The sequence below is a fragment of the Giraffa tippelskirchi genome, chromosome 5 (genome assembly GCF_054371585.1).
Source record: "Giraffa tippelskirchi isolate mGirTip1 chromosome 5, T2T-mGirTip1v1.2.pri, whole genome shotgun sequence".
NCBI classification, from domain to species: Eukaryota; Metazoa; Chordata; class Mammalia; order Artiodactyla; family Giraffidae; genus Giraffa; species Giraffa tippelskirchi.
In genome coordinates this window covers 47681242-47702145 of record NC_137279.1, presented here as the reverse complement: position 1 = coordinate 47702145, position 20904 = coordinate 47681242, and the positions used below count along the sequence as shown (strand labels likewise).

At 39.2% G+C, this 20904-nt stretch overlaps 1 protein-coding gene across 6 annotated transcripts in view; it reads left to right on the top strand.

Annotated features, from left to right (window-relative positions):
- The window catches only part of SMYD3 (SET and MYND domain containing 3), a 714859-nt gene that overhangs the window by 310489 nt on the left and 383466 nt on the right, over window positions 1-20904 (top strand). The window contains exon 1 of one of the 6 annotated variants that reach the window (XM_081486886.1): window positions 2703-2867. The exons of the other annotated variants lie outside the window; for them this stretch is intronic. The gene's annotated coding sequence lies outside the window, so the exon portion shown is untranslated. Of the gene's footprint in view, window positions 1-2702; window positions 2868-20904 lie in introns of those variants that run through there. 6 annotated transcript variants of the gene reach the window in all.

The following is a 20904-nucleotide window of genomic DNA, read 5'->3' as shown; positions in this document are numbered from 1 at the left end:
AGGAAAAAATAGAAGCCATATGATGTACATACTATAGTAGAATATGTCACTTCCATGGTATTTGCTTGCTTTTTTCACATCTCTTTATGGCTCCTTACATCACAGACCCTGTTTATATCACTTTTGAAGAGTGTTTGCAAAAAGAAGCAACTCTTGCTGGAAACTAGTTGCAGTCAGTTCTCCCTATCCAGGGGTTCCTTATGTGCAGATTCTACATCCACAAATTTAACTGAGGATCAATTTTTTTTTTTAATTCTAGGAAGTTCCAAAAGGCAAAACTATAGTTTGCTGCTTGCCAACAACTACCTATGAATATTTACATTATACTAGGTATTATATGGAGAAGGCAATGGCAACCCACTCCAGTACTCTTGCCTGGAAAATCCCATGGATGGAGGAGCCTGGTGGGCTGCAGTCCATGGGGTCGCTAAGAGTCGGACACGACTGAGCGACTTCACTTTCACTTTTCACTTTCATGCATTGGAGAAGGAAATGGCAACCCACTCCATTGTTCTTGCCTGGAGAATCCCAGGGACGGGGGCGCCTGGTGGGCTGCCGTCTATGGGGTCGCCCAGAGTCGGACACGACTGAAGCGACTTAGCAGCAGCAGCAGGTATTATAAGGGACTCCCTTGGTGGCTCAGAGGTTAAAGCATCGGTTCGATCCCTGGATTGGGAAGATCCCCTGGAGGAGGGCATTCTCCAGTGTTCTTGCCTGGAGAATCCCCATGGACAGAGGAGCCTGGCGGGCTACAGTCCATGGGGTCACAAAGAGTTAAACACGACTGAGCAACTAAGCACAGCACAGCACAGGAATTATAAGTAATCTAGAGATGATTTAAATTGTTCTGGAGGAGGACTTCCCTGGTGGTTCAGTGGTTATGACTCGACCTCTGGTCAGGGAACTGAGGTCCCACATGCTGTGGAGCAACTAAGCCTGCACGTCACAGCTGGAGAGTCCGTGTGCTGCAAGGAAGATCCTGCATGCTGCAACTAGGACCCAACACAGCCAAATAAATTAATACTAAAATGTAAATTATAGCACAATATGTAAATATATAGGTTATATGCAAATATTACTCCATTTAATATAAGGGACTTGAGCATCCTTGGATTTTAGTCTAAGGGGTTCCTGGAAGCCGACTCCCACAGATAACCAGGGACAACTATGCAGTGACTGCTACCCATTCTCTTCTGCCCTTTGAGGTTCTGAAATCAGGTGGCAAGCATCTGCATCATGACTCTGAGAGAAAGGTGTTAGATATTTAATATTCTTAAAGATGCAGAATTTTTAAACTTTCTTATTTGGAGATATTCAAATTAAGTGGGGAAAAAAAAAAAAAAAGATATGCTTGTTGAAGAGGCCCTAAGGAGACAGATGGTTTCAAAGCAGGTTATTATCTTTCTTCACTCCCACTCTTAGACATACTTAGATAATGGACAGTTTTAGATTTCTGACACAGATGTGGGGGATGGTCCCCACAAGGGATTTTCAGAGTTAAAAGTTAAACCCTTATTGGTTCTTTTTGTAATGATATTAGGGAGTCAATCATTATTTTGAAAACTGACAAATAAAAGGAAAGAAGTATTTAGTTTGCTTCCTTTTACAACTGTACCTCATGTTTGCCAAATAGTTGATGAGACTGTCTCTCTTTAGAGAGGTTTATTCCTGATAACAGAGGAAGGGGTCAGAAAATCAGGATTTATTATTTTGTAACCCCTGGTGAGTTGATGAATCCAAGTGGTGAGCACTCCTTTTTATGGACATCACAGAGAGGCAACTTGAGATTGTAGGTCTCCAGTACACAGCTTCTAAAGTGTTCTTGCCAAAATTTCAAACTGAAATCTGATCTGGCCTCTTTCTCTGACTACCCATGGACTGGAAGTACAGAGGGCAGGGGAACAGACTGAATTAAATATCATGGAAATACAATTTTAATAATCTAGACTGGGCAGTTCTACAAGGCAAATGACTTTGTTTCATTAACTACAATAGCAACAGCAGCAAAAACGCAACAGAAATAAAAAGAGATGGAGGGCTTCCCTGGTGGCTCAGTGGTAAAGAATCTGCCTGCCAATTCAAGAGACACAGGTTCGATCCCTGGTTCGGGAGGATCCCACATGCCATGGAGCAGCTAAGCCTGTGCACCACCACTACTGAGCCTGTGCTCTGCAACAAGGGAAGCCACCACAGTGAGAAGCCCGAGCTCCCCAACTAGAGAGTAGCCCCTGCTCGCTGCAACTAGAGAGAGCCCTTAAATGGCAATGAAGACCCAGTGCAGCCAATAAATAAATAAATAAGATTATTTTTTAAGAAGAGATGGAGGGGAAATCTATAGATTAAAAGAATTTATGAGATATGTCAATCTACCCTACTGTCTAGACCTTTTTGGGGGTCTATTATATATAATCTATAAAAGACTATAATGGGTAAAAGATATAGTGCCTGAATGACATTAAGGAATTCTTATTAATATACTTAATGGATTATTGCATTGAAGTTTTAAAAATGAAGCCTATAATTATTTTTTAAAATATTTATTTGTTTATTTGGCCCTTAGTTGTATCACGTGGAAGCCTTTGCTGTGGTGTACAGGCTCTCGAGTTGCAGTGTGTGGGCTCAGCAGTGGTGATGGGCAGGCCCAGCTGCCCTGTGGCATGTGGTATCCTAGTTTCCCAACCAGGGATTGAAACTGTATTCCCTGCATTGCAAGGCAGACTCTCAACCACTGGACCACCAGAGAGTCCCAAACACTGACAGATGAAATGATATGATATTTGGGATTGGCTTCAAAATAATACATGTGGGCTAATGACACAAGGTGTAAATGAAGAAAGATTGGTCAATATTATTGAAGCTGAATCTGGGTATGTGAGCTATTCTCTCTACTTCTGCATATGTTTGAAATAATCTGTCATAGAATTTTTTTTTTTAAGAATCTTATGTCAAAATGTGTAGTAAGGCTTTGGGTACAATGAAAAGGAAGTTGGGAGAGAAGAAAAAGAGATATGAAGTATTTAGCATGATACTTGGTATGTTCTATATATTGAAGTGTATTGGCTATAATTATTTCTAAGCCATGCATGCACCCATTCATTTATCCAATTACTCCGTTGCTTATTTCAATAAATATTTATTGAGTGTTTATGATGTGGCAAGCACCAAAACACTTCTGAAAATCAAGTAAAAATAGAGCCCATCACACTCCAGTGGTAATTTTGGCCTGAACTCATTCTACAGAGTTTCTGAACTGTATGTGAATAGCTTCAAGACTAGAGGATTTTAAATGGCACTGTGTCATGTCATGCCTGGCTTCATTCAAGTTTAGTGTTTAATATTCTTCTCAGGGTAGCTCTAACTAACCATCTGCTGGGTCTTTGCCTTCCTCTTGAATCATCCAGCTCTTAAAGGTCACGAGTGCCACCTCTTTGACTCCAGAAGGACCATCTCTGATTCCTGGCCTGGTTCATCCAGTGACTGCCCATTGAACAGGAAGCTCCAAATTTATAGTTGAAATACTATGGAAAAGCTCCCTCCCCCTGCCATTTCACCTTTAGAACTGTTGTTATACTCTGGAAGATTTTCCAATTACTACATCTAATTACACGGAAGAATAAATTACTGAAGCAAGTTAAATTATCATGTGTGTCATAACAGTAATTAACATTCAAATAGGAAACTACTGCCATTTTTAAAAACATCTGAAAGTGGAGGCAGCACCCCTTTTGAAAGCAGGAAGCTAGAGGGTCTGAAACCTGGAGTAAGGATGGTCTGGGAGGGTTGCTAGGTTGTGTCTGTGTGCTAAGTAGCTGTAGTCGTGTCTAACTCTTTGCAACGCTATGTAGACCATAGCCTACCAGGCTTCTCTGTCCATGGGGTTCTCTAGGCAAGAACACTGGAATGGATTGCCATGCCCTCTTTCAGGGGATCTTCTAGACCCAGGGATCGAACCTGCGTCTCTTATGTCCCCTGCATTGGCAGGTGAACTGTTCACCACTAGAACCTCCTGGGAAGCCCGATGTTTAGAATAATCTATCTGGATAAGATTGATGTAATTGGAGAGATTGCTTTTTTAATTGTTCCTGTTTTAATCTAAATCCATCAACTTGTCTCTGCATTTATCATTGTCTACTTTGTTCTCATGACCATACACATTTTCTTACCTCTGTTTTTCCCCATATTTCAAATAGGACTGAACACCAGTCTGTTCACAGGACATTTCATGTGCTAGGTGTTGCTTGGAAAGCAACTCACAGGCTTCTCAGAATCCACTTTCAACAAGTCCATGTGCATTTCTAAACCTTTTCGGTGCTCTTCTGCCATGAAAATGCTTATTCTTCTCCTGAGTAGTCTCTTGACTTTATATTGTGTCTTTGAGCTCCTCTATAGAGTGAACATACTTTTCTTGCTCAGTATAGCGCCTAGCCTAGTGTTACTGGGTCTAGTATTTAGAAATTCTTAATGGCAGTACAAAAATTATAAACTGCAGGAGTTTAGGAGGAATCTCTTTTAAATTATGTGGTAATGGTGTTCTTTTAACCTCATTTGGTGAGTAGTGTGTAGGCAGTTAAAACTCAGCAAGGTTTGGAAAGATCATTTTAGTCTGCCGTTAGTATTTGGGATTGTGAATTGTTTTTATTTATTTAGTAGACTATTAACTTGTCTAGGATTTATTTAGAAAATCGACATCATGACTCTACCTTGGGTAATAATGAATTATTATGATTTTTGTTTATGTTCTTTGAAATTTATAAATTCTTAAATGATGTAAGGATAGTGAACAATAGGATCTAATTTAAGAAAGCAGTGATCTTAATATCATAAATAGGTATCTCTGGTGCTATGAAAGGTTTGACTAAGTCATGGATATAAGCAGAAATCTTTTTACCCTCAGGCCAAATATGAATCACAGTGGTTCCTACAATAAGTAAATTGTAAGCCTGACAAAAATTTCAAAATTTCTCTTCCTTTTGCTTTATATTTAAATAGAAATGTTATGTATTCCTACCAATTTTAATTAAAGTCTGTGATTTGGGGATTCATACAGTATGTTTGTCTGCTCTTTATTTTTCTCCTTTTTAAAAAAAATTAAAGGTGTGAAAGTGTTAGTTGCTTAATCATGTCTGACTCTGTAACTCCATGGACAGTGGCCCACCAGGCTCCTCTGTCCATGGGATTCTCCGGGCAAGAATACTGGAGTGGGTTGCCATTTTCTATTCCAGTGAATATTCTGGACTCAGGGATCAAACCCAGGTCTCCTGCATTGCAGACAGATTCTTTACTGACTGATCCAATAGGGAATAGTTTATTTACAATGTTGTATTAGTTTCAGGTGTACGTCAAAGTGATTTCATTATACACACACACACACACACACACACTATTCTTTTTCAGATTCTTTGCCATTATAGGTTATTACAAGATATTGGATGTATCAGTAGTTGTTCCCTGTGCGGTGTGACAAGTCCCTGTATGTGTTCTTTTAGCTCAGGAGTGGCTAACCTCACCACCTAAGGGAAGAGCCAGCATTTACCAGCATCATTGACAAAAGTCCAATATAAGTGTTATTCTCATTGCTTTGAAAATGTCTTCCTGTTGCTGAGTTTAGGCCATGTATGTCATTTCTGTTTTAAATAATGAAAAATTACTTTTTGGTCGTGGTATCAGTTCAGTTTGTTTTTTTGCACACACATACTCCATTTTATTCCAAAAGCATTTACTTGAATTTCTCAATGTTTTTTCAAAAACAAAAAGACCCAAATTGGTGGTAAAAAGGAACATGGAAAATTCAACTTAAGTGGTGTCATAATCTCGGGGGTTATGCTCCAGGCATGGCAGAACCCAAGAAGGCACAATACCCACCCTGGGCCCAGCCTACACCTGCTGGCTACCACACCCTGCAGACCACAGCCAGTGCTATCCCCGTCAAACTCTCCAAAGGTGGGAGCCAGAGCAGGTAACGGGCAGGCATGACCCTACTTTGGCCTAAGCCTGTCTGTTTGCCTTCAGTGCCACCTCACCCTGGACAAGGCAGGCTTAGCTAAGGGAGGCTGGGGGTCATAAGGCCGTGCAGCATGAGGCTGAGACGCCGGGCCGCTTTGCCAAGTGAGTTTTAAATGCTGTCTTTTTTCTTTTTTAATGTTTTCTCTATCTGCCAAGGTCTCTGAAAAGCCAAATATGGCCCCAAGTTTTGGTTCCCTCTTTGGATCTGGATGGCAGTGGGGGGATTTAGGAATGACATTTAGGAATGACTGATGAGCTAGAACTCATCAGTGTGGTTGAGGGAGGCTAATTTTGTTTACTGATCTCCAGTTTTGCAACTCTGCATTGTTTCTGAGACTAAGTGTTGTCTAAAAAAATAAGAATTATTTTGTGGTCACTGGTAATGGAGTTTGTGCTGGGGCCTGAAGGAGGCAACTGAAAGGAAAGGAGGATGTTGGAATGAAATAAAAAACGAGCTCCTTAGTAATTTTGTGTAACATTAGCTTAGACTAGAAGACTTGTTCCCCATTCTCTTGCTGCTCTTGAATAAATAAATACCTATTCTAAAAGAACCATGGAAGATGTAGTAACTTGGGTCAATGCAAATTGCTTTTCATGGGGAATGTATTTAAGATGGAAACTCCTTTAAATAAATCGCAGATTTGAAAGAGGTTTCTATTCTCTTTTATCCAGCATAATATATATCAAATTTGTGGCTAATTTACATGTTTCATTTACAATGTATTTAAAAGCCCTCCTCAGTGAATAGTCGGTAATTAGATGATTGACATATTCTAGCACTTGACAGTCATACACACCAGTAAATCGTCCTCTATTTTTCAGGAGTATCTCCAACAAATATTTGAAACTTCCCTTAGCAATTGCTGCTCAGCAAAATTATAAGGGACTGACAGATACTGTATTTCCATAAATGGAATGAATGCTTATGCTGTAACACCCCGTCTTCCCGGATGGTTTATGAAGTACTTTCAGATCTGTGATGGAAAGAGTGGTTCAACTTGAGTAGGCAGATATGAATATTTATAGTGTTTTAATTCTTATGTAGTGAAGGAATTGTAGAGTTTAGGGTACCTCTAAGTGTAAAAGTTACTTATAGAAAAAAAACTAACCTTTTTTGTTTGTTTGTTTTTTAATACGTGAATAGTTGTTATTCTAAATCTCAAAGATCAGAGCAGTTATTTTGTTGAAGGCTTCCCTCGTGATTTAGTAGTAAAGAATCTGCCTGCCAATGCAGGACTTGTGGGTTCCATCCCAGGTAAGGAAGATCCCCTGGAGAAGAAAAGGGCAACCCACTCCAGTATTCTTGCCTGGAGAATCTCATGGACAGAGGAGCCTGACGGGCTTTAGTCCATGGGGTCACAAGAGTTGGACACTACTTAGTGATTAAACAACAGCAAAAACTTATCTCAGGGCACTCTTTGTTTTATGTCACATAACAATTGGAAAATACTGTGTTTATTGTCGTAATTCATACTGAAATTCAGCTTTAATTTTTGGTGCAACAGAGGGATAGTTGCCATGTCACAAAATACCATTATACAAGAGATAGAGAAGAATAGGGAAGTTTGGTGTCCTGCAGTCCATGGGGTCGCAAAGAGACATAACTTAACAACTGAACAGTAAAAACAGAATTTCATACGCAAGTATGATTTTATAAATAAAATTAATGCTTGTGTCTGTATCACCAGTGTCTCTTCTACATGGATTATATGACTTCTTGTGTGTGTGCTAAGTTGCTTTAGTCGTGTCTGACTCTTTGCGACCCTGAGACTGTAGCCCGCCAGGCTCCTCTGTTCATGGGATTCTCTAGGCAAGAATACTGGAGTGGGTTACCATGCCCTCCTGCAGGGGATCTTCCTGACCCATGGATCGAACCCACATCTCCTGCATTGGCAAGCGGGTTCTTTACCACTAGCACCACCTGAGAAGCCCACATGATTCTTTAATCATGCTTATATTTTTTCCCTAGAGTACTCTTTATTTAAATTGAGTTATAATTCATAAACAATAACAGATACAGACCTAGATATAATTCAGTGATACTTGAATATTGATATGTAGGTATTCGTGTAATTCACACATGTAATACACACATTCATGTACTCCTATCAGCATTTTCATGCTTGTAGAAAGTATTATAATATTATAGTATTCCTGATTTTAAAATTAGCAGAGAACCCTGGAATAATGATCAGAGAAAACTTCATTTCAGTTTATTAGATGTTTACTAGAGGACAGCATGATAGAAAAAGGCATATGTATTAAATATTAATAATTCGATAGTTGTTGAGGCTATGTTCCATGCATGAGTTATTTTAGCCCCTAGAGTAAATCCGTTATTAATGAACAAATACTGTAAAATTTAAGATATTTACAGGTGACTACACTCTCCTCCTCCCTCAAAACTTTGTTATTGAGGTAAAATTATAGGCAGGGCAAATCAGGCAATTAAACTAAAAGAAAGAGATTATAATATCAATTTCATATAAATAGAATTAAGATAAAAAATTTTAATTGAATGAACTTTCTCTTTCATAAAAGAAATAAATCTGGGTGGATGCCAGGATAGAAGGAGTTAGGGAGTTGGGTGAAATCCTTTAAAGGATTTAAGGGGCACAAACCTACTGTTATATAATAAATAAGCCATGGGTTGTAATATCCAGCATAAGGAATATGGTCAATAATATGGTAATAACTTTGTATGGGGACAGATGGCTACTAGACATATGCAGTGTCAAATTGATGTATGCAGATGTCAAATCATTATGCAGTACACCTGAAACTAACATAATATTGTATGTCAGCTCTATTTCCCTCTGAAAGGAGCTATACTGTTTATTCAGATTCAGTTATCATTGAGATATCTATTAAAATTGTTTCTTTTTTGTGGCAATGTTAATTCAGCCCTACCCATTCCTTGGGAACTAAGAAACTGTAATTATTGGACCAAAGTGGAACTCATAGTCATTCCCATGTCATGACCATAGAAAATTTTCTGATTAAAATATATATTGGAGGGTGATTTGGAAAATGCCATCTATTTTGCTTGCAGAAATCTCTGAGAAGTCTTGAATAAGGTAGTTAGAGGCCACAAATACCACAAGGAATGTGCCAAAAAATACAAACTTTAAGAAATAATAGATTAATTGGAGAGACATACTACATTTGTAGATGATGGGCTAAGCATTATAAATATGGCGGTCTTTGCAAACTATGTATTTTTGAGACATTTTTTCCAGATGATTATTTAGATTTTACATGGAAGAATCAATAGACAAGATAGTGTAGTATACAGAGAAGTCACAAAAGATTTAGCCTATAAAAATGTGAAAAAATATTTAATTTTACTAATAGTCAAAGAAAGACAAATAGGGAAATGCCATTTGGCAGAAATTAATAAGAAATGTTAATGCTGAAATGTTAGCAAGAACTTAAGTCACTTCCATGTTACTGCTATTGTTGTTTGCACTGATTTGTGATTGGTACAAAGCGAATTGAGAAGTATTTATCAAGAGTCTAAAGTTATTAATTCATAGTGATCCTATTTGGTGCAACTAGTAATTGTACTTTATTTTAATGGAAAAAAAGAAAAGGTCCAGCAATGTGAAGTGGTTAAATGAATTATAAGTGAAACTAAAAAGAAGTTACTTGAACCATTAAGCATTTTTAATAATATGGGGAAATAACCATGGAATAGTATTAATTGAACAATATGTATGTTTATGTATAAAACATCATTCTGATATTTTGTAATCAGATGTATTTCTGGGAGGGAAGAAATCATAATATGTAAATTCTCAATTTAGGATAACACAAAATAATTAATTCTTGCCTATGATAAGCATGAACTATACCAAAAATATTCCTTTTCTTAACTTATAAATACCTAATAAACTGCAATGTGGTTTTCTTTGATTGCTAGTCCATGGTTCTCTGCTAATTTTAAAATTAAGAATTCTATAATATTATAAATTGAAATATTAATAATACTTTATATGGTTATAGATATTCTTCATGTACTTATGGGGGCATGAGTCACATGAACACCTATCAATAGTCAAATTAATCAGATTATATCTAAATCTATACATGTAATTCTTTGCGAATTATAACTAAATTGAAAAAACAGTGTTAGAGGGAAAAGCATAACATGTATGTAGTATATATTATAGTATATAGTATATATAGAGTCCCTTTCTTTTTTCTTTGTATTATTCTGTGATTTCTGTACTTACTATAATGGTCAGAAAATAAAAAAAGAGGCAACGTCCGGAATTAAGCTGCAACAAATTCTGGTTGTCACCAAATTTGAAAAATCAAAATCATTTCCATAATTTGGGAAAAATGAGCTTATTAGTTACATTTTGGACCTAAGCTTCTTGCCATATTTGTGGAGTTAGAACTCAAACCTGGGACTGTCAGTGCATTGTATGTGTATTACGTTATTCTGCTTCTTAATTGTTCTTTAACTGTGATCTGGGACAAGCTAGAACATTTTGATGACTAATCCAGGACTAATTTTTATTTGCTTTCCCAAGAACATAATTTTTTTTTTTTTTTGCAGTAAGTTTACTTTTAAGCTTGCCCATTTTATATATCATATAATTAGAGGTTTTTCAGAAAAGGTTTTTTGCTCTGTAATAGACTTTCACTAATTTCCCTTCTCTCTACGTTGTAAATTAATTTTGGCATTTTATCTTTTCATTTACTGATTTGTTTCCTTCTTTTTGATTTACTAATTTTTCACCACCCCTTCCATCCTATTCATTTGTTCCAGTATTGATAATAAACATGAATTTACCCATGAATTTACTCTTAATTCCTTTGCATCTGTCCTTTGCAGAGCTCATGAATTATAATCTAAGTTAATTAGTATGTCAAGGTTTAAATTTGCTGGTGGAGGGGATGTGGGGAAGGAGATACATAAGCCTTTAGAAAACCCAAGCTCCCTAAGGAATTCAAGTGAAGTCAGGACTTCATTCCTTTTTAAAGCAATGTAAAATGACAGGAAAAATTACAGGTGTGAAATTGTATATTATAAACAGAAGATTTAATTGAACCAGAGTATATAGTAAGAGCAAAGACCCTGAAGATATTGGAAAAGACCCTGATGCTTGGAAAGATTGAGGGCAGGAGGAGAAGGGGGCATCAGAGGTTGAGATGGTTGTATGGCATCACTGACTCAGTGGACATGAGTTTGAGCAAGCTCTGGGAGATAGTGAAGAACAGGGAAGCCTGGCAGGCTGCAGTTCATGGGGTCGCAAAAAGTCAGACACGATTTAGCGACTGAACAACAACAATATAGTATGAGATATTGAACCCCTACCCTGGAAGAACTTTTAGTTACCAAATCTGGGATAGACTTGGAGCACAGAGGCCTTTGCACATTGACATTGGATTGATGTCACATTTTACAATGAACGTGCGTTTCTAAAGACTGCAAAGCATAAAGCCAGCAGCATAGACTTAGCAGAAAAATGCATGTGACTTTTGGATGTGAGTGGATGCACTGCTTGACATGATTCTCCTGGTTGTGATGAAGTTTTTGTTTGTACAGAAAGGAGAGAATCTTGATGCTTCTCAATAATATGGTTTATTGTTCTCACTCAGTGATGGATAGACATTTCAAAGAAATGACAGTTATAAAATACAGTAGCCTGCAAGCTTTCCCCATCTTTTTCATTCTAGGGACTGTATGACAGGACAGAAGGTTTGGTCCTTGTTTAGTGTTTGTATCATCAAACTTTCTTCACAGATGTGGGTTCTGCCTTCTGTTCTACAGTATAAGAATGCTTTTCCTATGTTGTTAAAAAGGTATAAAGAACAATATTTTATCGACTGCTTTTCATTATTTTGAGACCATTTTATACTTAACATTTATACTTAACATACTTCCTTGCTGGAGTTCCTTTTTCCCTTGCAAGGCTGGATCTGGCAAAAGTTCATGCATTTCTCCCGTCTCTATGGGAATACGTATGTAATTACATGGAGATGCTGTCCCTACAAATTTTATTGATTATTGACAATTTATTGTTCTTACTTTGTCTTGGGCAGAGTTGTTAAGTATACTACATTGATTAAATTATTTATTGCTCATCACACATCCATGAAGTTTAGTATTAATGTCTTCATCTTACAATGAGAATCTGTGGTTCAGAGACATAACTCTGCAAAGGTCATAAAGATAGTCAGTTACAGACTGAACCCAAGCAGTCTGATTTTAGAACACAACCTCTTAACACTATACTGTTAACATCTTGTTTTGCATCTCATCTGCTTGAAGCAGTATGTTTAGAGATGAGTATTGGAGTATCTTGCTTAAAAATGACTAAAAGACAAACAATCCAGTTTAAAAATGGGCCAAAGTCTTGGATAGACATTTCTCCAGGGAAGTTACACAACTTGTCAATGAATACAGGAAAAGATGTTCAAGATCATTGGTCATCAGGGAAATGCCACGGTGAGGTACCACTTAACATTTACTAGTATAGCTATAATCAAAACTGGAAAATAAGAAGTGTTGGTGAGGATATGGAGAAGTTAGAATCTTTGTACAGTTCCCAGTAAGACTGCAAAGTGGTATAGCCACTGTGGAAAATAGTTCCTTAAAAAATTAAACATAGAATTATCATGTGACTAAGTGACCCTACTCCTAAGTATATATCCAAAAGAACTGGAAAACAATACTTCACAAATACATGTACACATATGTTTGTTGCTGCTGCTGCTGCTAAGTTGCTTCAGTCATGTCCGACTCTGTGCGACACCATAGACTATAGCCCACCAGGCTCCCCTGTCCCTGGGATTCTCCAGGCAAGAATACTGGAGTGGGCTGCCGTTTGCTTCTCCAATGCATGAAAGGGAAAAGTGAAAATGAAGTTGCTCAGTCGTCCGACTCTTAGCGACCCCATGGACTGTAGCCTACCAGGCTCCTTCGTCCATGGGATTTTCCAGGCTGTAGCAGCACTCAAAATATTGTTGTTGTTCACTCAAAAGGTAGAAACATTCCAGATGTTCATTAATGGATGAATGGATTAGCCAGTTGTGTTATATCCATACAGTGAAATATTTTTCAGCCATGAAAAGGAAGAAGTGTTAATGCATGCCATAGCATAGGTGAATCTCAAAAACATTATGCTAAGTAAAGGAAGCCAGACCCAAAAGCCCACATATTGTATGAATCCATTTATATGAAATATCCGAAAGAGATAAACCTACAGAGATAGAGCTCAGATTGATGGTTTCCAGGAGTTGTGGGAAGAGGGAGTCAGGAGCAACTGCTTAATGGGTACAGGGTGTCCTCCTGGGGTGAGTAAATGTTTTGGAACTAGGTGGAGGTGGTGCTTCTACAACATTTTCAGTGCCCTGAATGCTACTAAGTTGTTCATTTAAAATTTTTAATTTTTGTTATATGCATTTCACCTCCAGAAAAAATGAAATGAAAATGAGCAAGCTATCCCGCATCACCTGGCCTGCAGTTATTGTTGCTTTTAAGGAGCACACGCTTGCATGTTCTATGGCAGAGCAAGACAGGCAGGCACTATCTGGCAAACATTAGGTTGAGTACTTGACATAGGCAGGGCACAGTAATTGACATGGTTCCCAGGCTCTAGGATCCTGCCATCTTGAAGAATTAACAGAGGCTGCCCCTCTGTGTTGACTGAGCTGACACTCGGTAAATAAAGGACTTAACATTTTGGATAAGCAAAGAACCAACATGCCTTTTCCCACAGCAAGTAGTAAGAAGAGAGTCACAGGCCTTCAAGCATGTTCAGACAGCATGATGCTATCTTTCTTCTCGTTAGGTTAGGTTTCAGTAATGCACACTGGAACACATGATTCAGTTGAGAGGAATGTTCCTGAAAAGAACCCTGTACTCATCGGTACCATTTTCTTCCTGAATGTAAAGGGAACCTCCCATTGTGTGGCCCAGTATAGCCAGTGCCCAGAGATTGTTCCAGTTTAGTGTGGGGTTTTGATGTTCCCAAGTTCTTTTCTAAGTTGGCTAGGAGTTTTAACTACACAGTGCATTCATCTCCACAGTATCCCTGAGGAGCTGAAAGAAAATAGATAGTATTTTCCTTTAAAAAAAAAAAAAAATAGAAGGGAAACTTGGGACACAGCAAGGGGAAACAGCTTTCCTGAACTGTGCCTCACAGAGCATGTACCTTATTTCTCTGAATTCCTCACCTCTTCAGTTCAGATGTATGTGTGCATATATATTTGCTCCTGTATAACCCTCTTGTGTTACTGAGCTTGTTGATTCAGCTCTATCTACATTTCAAGGTTTTTTACCCCAGACATGGAGTGATAAATGAAAATGTTTATTTGCAGATGTTTGAATCATTGTGTTCCCCAAGTATTTCTGCCTAGTTGGACAAATTTTATATGTCCCTCTGTTAAGTAAATTTATTAAACTATAACCCACCTTCTCCCCTCTCAAACCTCCCATTCACTTTTACCAGTTGTCAATTAACCTAACCTAAAATACACATTCCAATCTCTGGGGGCTTCTTCCTTTCACAGTAAATCTTGCCTGAGAATTTTCCTGGCCTGAGGCCATTCAGGTAGAAGAGTCTTTCAACCCTTAATTCTAAACTTATGCTCCTTACCCCACCATTGCTCTCCTCAGCATCTTTCCTCCTCCTGTCCCTGGATTCCCAAGGGAAAGGAGTCTCCTCCTACTTTCTAGATCCCACTCTTTTGTATGCTTTCAGGGACCTCAATCCACCAAGTTATTCTTCATTAGTCTCTCTTTTCAGCCTTTAAGTATGGTTAAATCGTTCCTATTTTAGGAAGGGAGGAAGAGAGAAAGGAAGAAAGAAATGGAAAAAAATGAAAAACTCCTCTGTCCCAACTGTTTCTCTACTTATCCTGCAATCAGTCTCTTCTTTCATAATCAAAACTGAAATTGTCTGCATTCTTAGACTGCATTTTCTTACATCTCATGGGCTCACCTGCCCAGCGCAGTCTGAGGTTCAGGCCTATAACTTGATTGAAACTGCTCTAGGTGATGTCACCCTGTGGGTGAATCCAGTGAGTCCTGGGTCCTCTCTGTATTGACTCCATGGTGCTGAAAACTTGGCCTCTATGTACCAGTGCCAAATCAAATCTCAGAGACAGAATTTTGGGCGAAGTAGAAAGAATAGCTTTGTTGTCTTTGCCAGGCAAAGGGGTACACGGTGGGCTCGTGCCCTTCAAAACTATGTGTCCCAACTTGGGGAGGATTTGGTGAGGTGTTTCATAGCAATGGTTTCAGTGTGGGGTTGCTGATAAGGATCAGGGTGTTTGCAGGGCCTGCACGCCTTTAATCTGGCCATCTGGCCTCGGGTGTTCTCCTGATGAGCTTGTGTGGCTAACATCAAGTAGTTAACATCTTCCATTTGTTGAGGGTTTTAGTTCTAAGAAGAGCTCAAAGACATTGTTATGTGTGTCCCTTGAGGTGGAACCAGGACCCTGCCCCAAGGCTGCACTGTTGTCTCTTGGCTGCTCCTCCCTCGTCTCTGTATCCCCTTCCTTCCGTGATTGGCATCTGTTTGAAACTGCCCTGTGGAATTTAGGGAAGTTCATGGAAGCTGAAGCCTATTCCCTCCAAATAAGGAATGAGGGAATGAGGGACACAGAAGTGTTTCTGTGCCCAGGAGCCCTACAGGGTCCTGCTCAGTTTCATCCATGACATAAAAAATGTGTGTACTATGGATGGCGCCTTCTTGAAACACTTTCCTAGTTTAAGTTTAAATACTTTTTCTATGTTTGTGGTTTATTTTCCCCTTTTTTTCCTTTGTCCTCTACACACTCTCTATCTGGGTGACCTCATTAATTCCTATAGTTTCGTTACCATATATATATGACTGATCCCCAAATTTCACCTGTGTTTTAGTTCCCATTGTGTTTTTCCAGCTGCTAGCACAACATGCATTCACTCTTTTGTGAGGGAATGAATAGACTAATGGATGGATATTTTCCTAATAGCACTGATTACTGTCCCAAAGATATTTGTTATTACTATTTATATTAGTCACCACTTACAATAGTGTAAACTCCATGTGAGCAGAGACATTGTCAGTCTTGCTCACTGCAAGGACAGTGTGCCTGGCACATGATAGATACTCATTCAATATGAGCAAGTGAATGAGTGGGTGTCCAGGAAGATCCTAGTGCTGGAAACAGCTCCTCTCTGGACCTGGCCACATCAGTTACTTTTTCCACATTCTCAGTTCCCTTTACCCTGAGATCCTGAGGTGTGGCTGAAGGCAGTGTACCAGCATGGCCGGGGGTATATACATAGTGGGCCTGGTAACCTCCAGGTTTCAAAAGCATTTTCTTTCCGTCTCACTGTCTTCTTTGTTTTGGTTGTTATTGTTGTACTTGTTCCTTTTATAAAGTGACAGCAGCTAGATTTATTTGTCAACATAAAATGCTTACATGTTCCCTTTTAAAGAGTGTCTATATTAATAAACACTGAGCAAAGGAAGCTAATCTGAATTGGTGTTTTTACTGAGAGCACTCTAATTAAACACAGGCTGATAAAACATCAACCTGATCCTTATGCCTCTTGGAAAATCTGATCTTTTTTCCTAGTCTAGCAGGCAGAGACCTGATTGCCTTTATTTCCAAGTTCAGAGGGCTATAGGTAAACAAAGATTAGAATAGCCTTGTGGTGAATATGCATAAGCCTATAAAATACAAGTATGAAAAAAAAATACAAGTATGAATTGGTTAAAGAGCAATAAAATTGTTTTCACTTTCATGAATGCTTAAAAGCATTATAAAGACATGAACATGTTGTCTATTTCAGTGAACTGCAGCCTTACCACTTGATAGGTTTAACTATTTTCAAGGTCATTTCTTTTTATAAAATCAGGGCAAGCTGGAAAATGTCAAACAGCCCCTAAGTATAGAATGAACTCCTATTTTCATTGTCATTTTATAGTCATATATAGCTGTGGTTTTGATTTTCCAAGTTACAACCAGTCATTGAGTATAGCAGTCACAATAATTTATAATATTAGGAACATGGCATCTATTATCTCACCAGCCATTAATGTGCCAAGGATCTTTTCAAGTGAAAGAATGGCAGAAAAGTAATTGATGTGTTCTGAGAATATGAATATTTAAAGCATCAGGTTAACAATACAGTTGAAGGTGATTAACTGTGCAATAGGTCGCTACAATAAGATAAATGTAATTGAGGCATCCAGCTGAAAGGATTATGTACTTAGCCCCTAAGCCGCTTAGGATATATATTAAGTAAGCTGCTGGCACCCTACCATTTCAACTGAAAATAATTTTTCCTTGCGTAAAGCAAATACTACTAACATAAGATCTTTAACATGAGTTGTAATTATAACACTTAAATAAGAAGTTGGAAGTTGTTCATTGTGTAGTATATGGTATAATTCATATCCTTTTATGGGAATCCTGACATACTAGTAATCTCTACCTCTGGAATAACCCTCACATGTTACTGTGCTTGAGAGTTTGAGGTGATTCTGGGGTAGGCATCATAACTAAGAAATCTGATCTCAAGATTCAAGATTTTTTGCTGCCACCACCTGTTAGGAAGTGCTCGTTGTTTTGTAATGATGCCTGAAAACCATGGACTCCTCAGCATTGTATAAATTTGGATTCAGAGGTAACACAAAATTCCAGATCCTTCTAAATAGGAGGTAAGAATTTTAAATGATCCAACAGCATTCAAACCATGCTCTTAATTTAAAAAGAATTCACGTGCCTGGTGTGGCTGTGGTGTTAAAATCAGTTGGCTACAATCTTCAGAAATACTTCTCTGTATTTACAGTGTTAGTCCACGCTCTCTCTGAGGTGACTTGTAGCTGTCACTTGTGTCCAGGATCTGACAGACTCCTTTTCCCAGAAGCACCGCCACCCCCAAATGCAGTGTCTCTTTAGCTTAACCTAGTTCTGGTGGGTTCTCTTGGAGTAATTGAGGTTAAGACTCTCCCTCTACTTAGGCAGTTTGGAGATGCTGCCTCTTCAGTTGATGGTCATTTCTGTCTGCCATGACTTCACTATTATGCTTCTTTTTCACTTTGGAAAGATTGCTCCTACAGATGTAGCCTGTGCAGTTAGTCTTTCTCTGACAGATTCACCAAGGCAAAACTAATTTAGCTTAGCCAGCCAGATACGCTGCAGCTTGGTTCAACCTCACTCACTTGTACAGGGAGCTCAGGGTTCTACCACACTGTCCTCTTCTCCATTCTCAAAGCTCTCTATGCTCCCTTAGGAGGCACACAGGCTTTTCCCTCTGTAATAACCATCTTTTCACAGACACACATACACACGCATATGCACACACATACACTGTTGCTGGCAAACTCTTACTTCCAAATGAAGCCTACCCTAATCCATATGCACTCCTACCGGCAAACCTCCCATCTCTAACCCAGACTAGGTTGTTGTTATTGTTCAGTTGCTAAGCGGTGTCCGACTCTTTGTGACCCCATGGACTGCAGCACACCAGGCTTTCCTGTCCTTCACTATCTCCCGGAGTTTGCTCAAACTCATGTCCATTGAGTCGATGATGCCATCAAACCATCCCATCCTCTGTTGCCTCCTTCTCTTCCTGCCCAGTCTTTCCCAGCATCAGGGTCTTTTCCAGTAAGTCAACTTTTCACATCAGGTAGCCAAAGTATGGAAACTTAAGCATCAGTCCTTCTAGTGAATAATCAGGGTTGATTTCCTTTAGGATTGACTGGTTTAGGTTCCCCTATTAAACTGCTACACTCTTCATTATACCTTGTCATTTTCATCATAGAGCATTTATCACAATTGTAATATTGTAGATGTTTATTCATTGGTTTATTTCCATGGGGGTGGGATTAATGCTGATTTTGTTTGCTTATGTATCCCCAGGGCTTAGCACCACTCTTCCTGTGTGAAGTGTGTGATACATACTTGTTGAATGAAATAATTAGCATTCATAATTTTGGTTTGAAGGCTGCTATTAGTTTAACTAGGGAAGAGTAATATAAGGGTTGGATAGAGGCCAGAAGAGTCATAGCTGTATGTTGAAGGAAAAATCAGGACTTAGGAAGACATATTCCTACCTGACAGTTATTTGAAATACGCTCTTCTGGGGGCAGATCTGTATCTGATTATCTTTTTAGGCTTTGGAATAAAAAGTTTTAGGTCATATATTTATCATCAAAAATTTACTAAACAATTACTATATTGTGGGTGCAGTGCTAGGCTCCCGATACAGCTATTGAGTAGGCGTAGAAGTAAATCAGTGACTTCAGTAGAGTGTGATATCCTGGGGTAGAGCATCTTCAGAATGAAGGGGGCATGAAGGAGGCCCCCCAAGTCAGATGTGGAGGCTGGGGGAGGCTTGCTGGAGGCAATGAGGTCTGAATTGCTTTTTTGGAGTTCCCAAGGGAGATATAGTTTTATGAAAGTGGGTGCAGTATGGAAGAGAGGGAACAGCCTGTCTGTGGGGAGAAGGGATGTAACCTGGTACATAGAGGAGACAGAAGGAGCTCTGTCTTAACTGGTACTGGGGGGGCACGCAGGTGAGGTGCAGCATAAGTGGAGGCCAGAGGGTGGAGCATAGTTGGGGTGCTCAGAACCACTGTAGTCCGCAATAATGTTACTGAAAGTTACACTGAAAGTCATTGGGCCCCAAAGAGGAAGAGAGGTCCCTGGAGGAAAAGACCTTTTTAACTCCCACAGAGAAAACTGTGTGTCACACTCCGTAATGTATTTGCATTTGCAGAGCACTCTGGTTGGAGGTGCTGGGTGGTGGTGGTGCGGGGGAGGGGGTTGCTGAGTAGTGAGGGGAGGGAATGAGGTTCATCTAAAGCAATTGCTGGAACTCGGGGCTTGTCTAACATTACTGTCAGTCTCAGCATGCAGTGCTGTAGCCTTCACAGCGAGAGGTATAAGCAATCCCTTCTGCATGTCTCTGCCCTTGAGACTCCAAAGAAGCTCCAGCCTCCTCCCCTTCTTTGAGACTCACTGCCTCCTTTTAAGCTCCCCAGATTTTAAAATAATGGCTTGTCCTGGGTGTGACATGATCTGTGAGCATTTGCCCAGTGCCTGCCCACAGGGTCCACCTACAGAATCACTGCTGCCTGCCTCTCGGGTCATGCTGGAATCCTGCAAGCTCTAATGTGAGGCTGGACAACTGTCACCTTCCCAGCTCCCTGCTCCCTCCATTTTCCCAGACCTCTTTATTCTCCAATTCCTCAGGAAACTCAATTACCTTTACTTCATTATGCAGAGCAATTTAACTCTCAAACATCCTTAGGCTCTGGGCCCACCTTTGCAAACCCAGAAGCTCATTAATGTTTCACAGCACTGAAGCGCTGGCAGGAGCTTTGAAATTTCGCTCTTTTCTTCTTGCCTCCCCAGGTATCTCAGAGTGAAAAGGAGCTGTGTAGAGATTATTTTCCCACTAATATGAGTTTCACTCCCCCAAACTTCAATATCAGAAAGAGATACAGTCAGTTTCGATTTTTAAAGAATTTTTTTTCTTCCCATACATATTAGATAGGTAAAGAATCACATGGAAATCTACCTAGAGTACCAGGTAAATGAAAATATTAGAACAAATAAAGAAGTACTTCTCATAAATGTGAATGAATAGGACAGTGGTAATAACCAGAATGGATTTCGAAGAACGAGTTCTGTCAGTTCAATATTCTGAGTCCTCGTTAAAGCAGAGAGATGAAGGCAGTGGAAGACGACAGGGTTATGAGTGTTGTCGACTTAAAAAATATTCACAGCCTAAGAGTTGAGAATTATGTTTTATTCAGTGGGAACTTTTAGGACTTCAAGCCCAGGAGACAGCATTTGAAGTAATCCCAAGAGATCAGCTCCAAGGAGGTGAAGGGGCTACAAAAGGCCCAGGCAAGTTAAAGGCATGCAGTTTTCCAAGCTGCT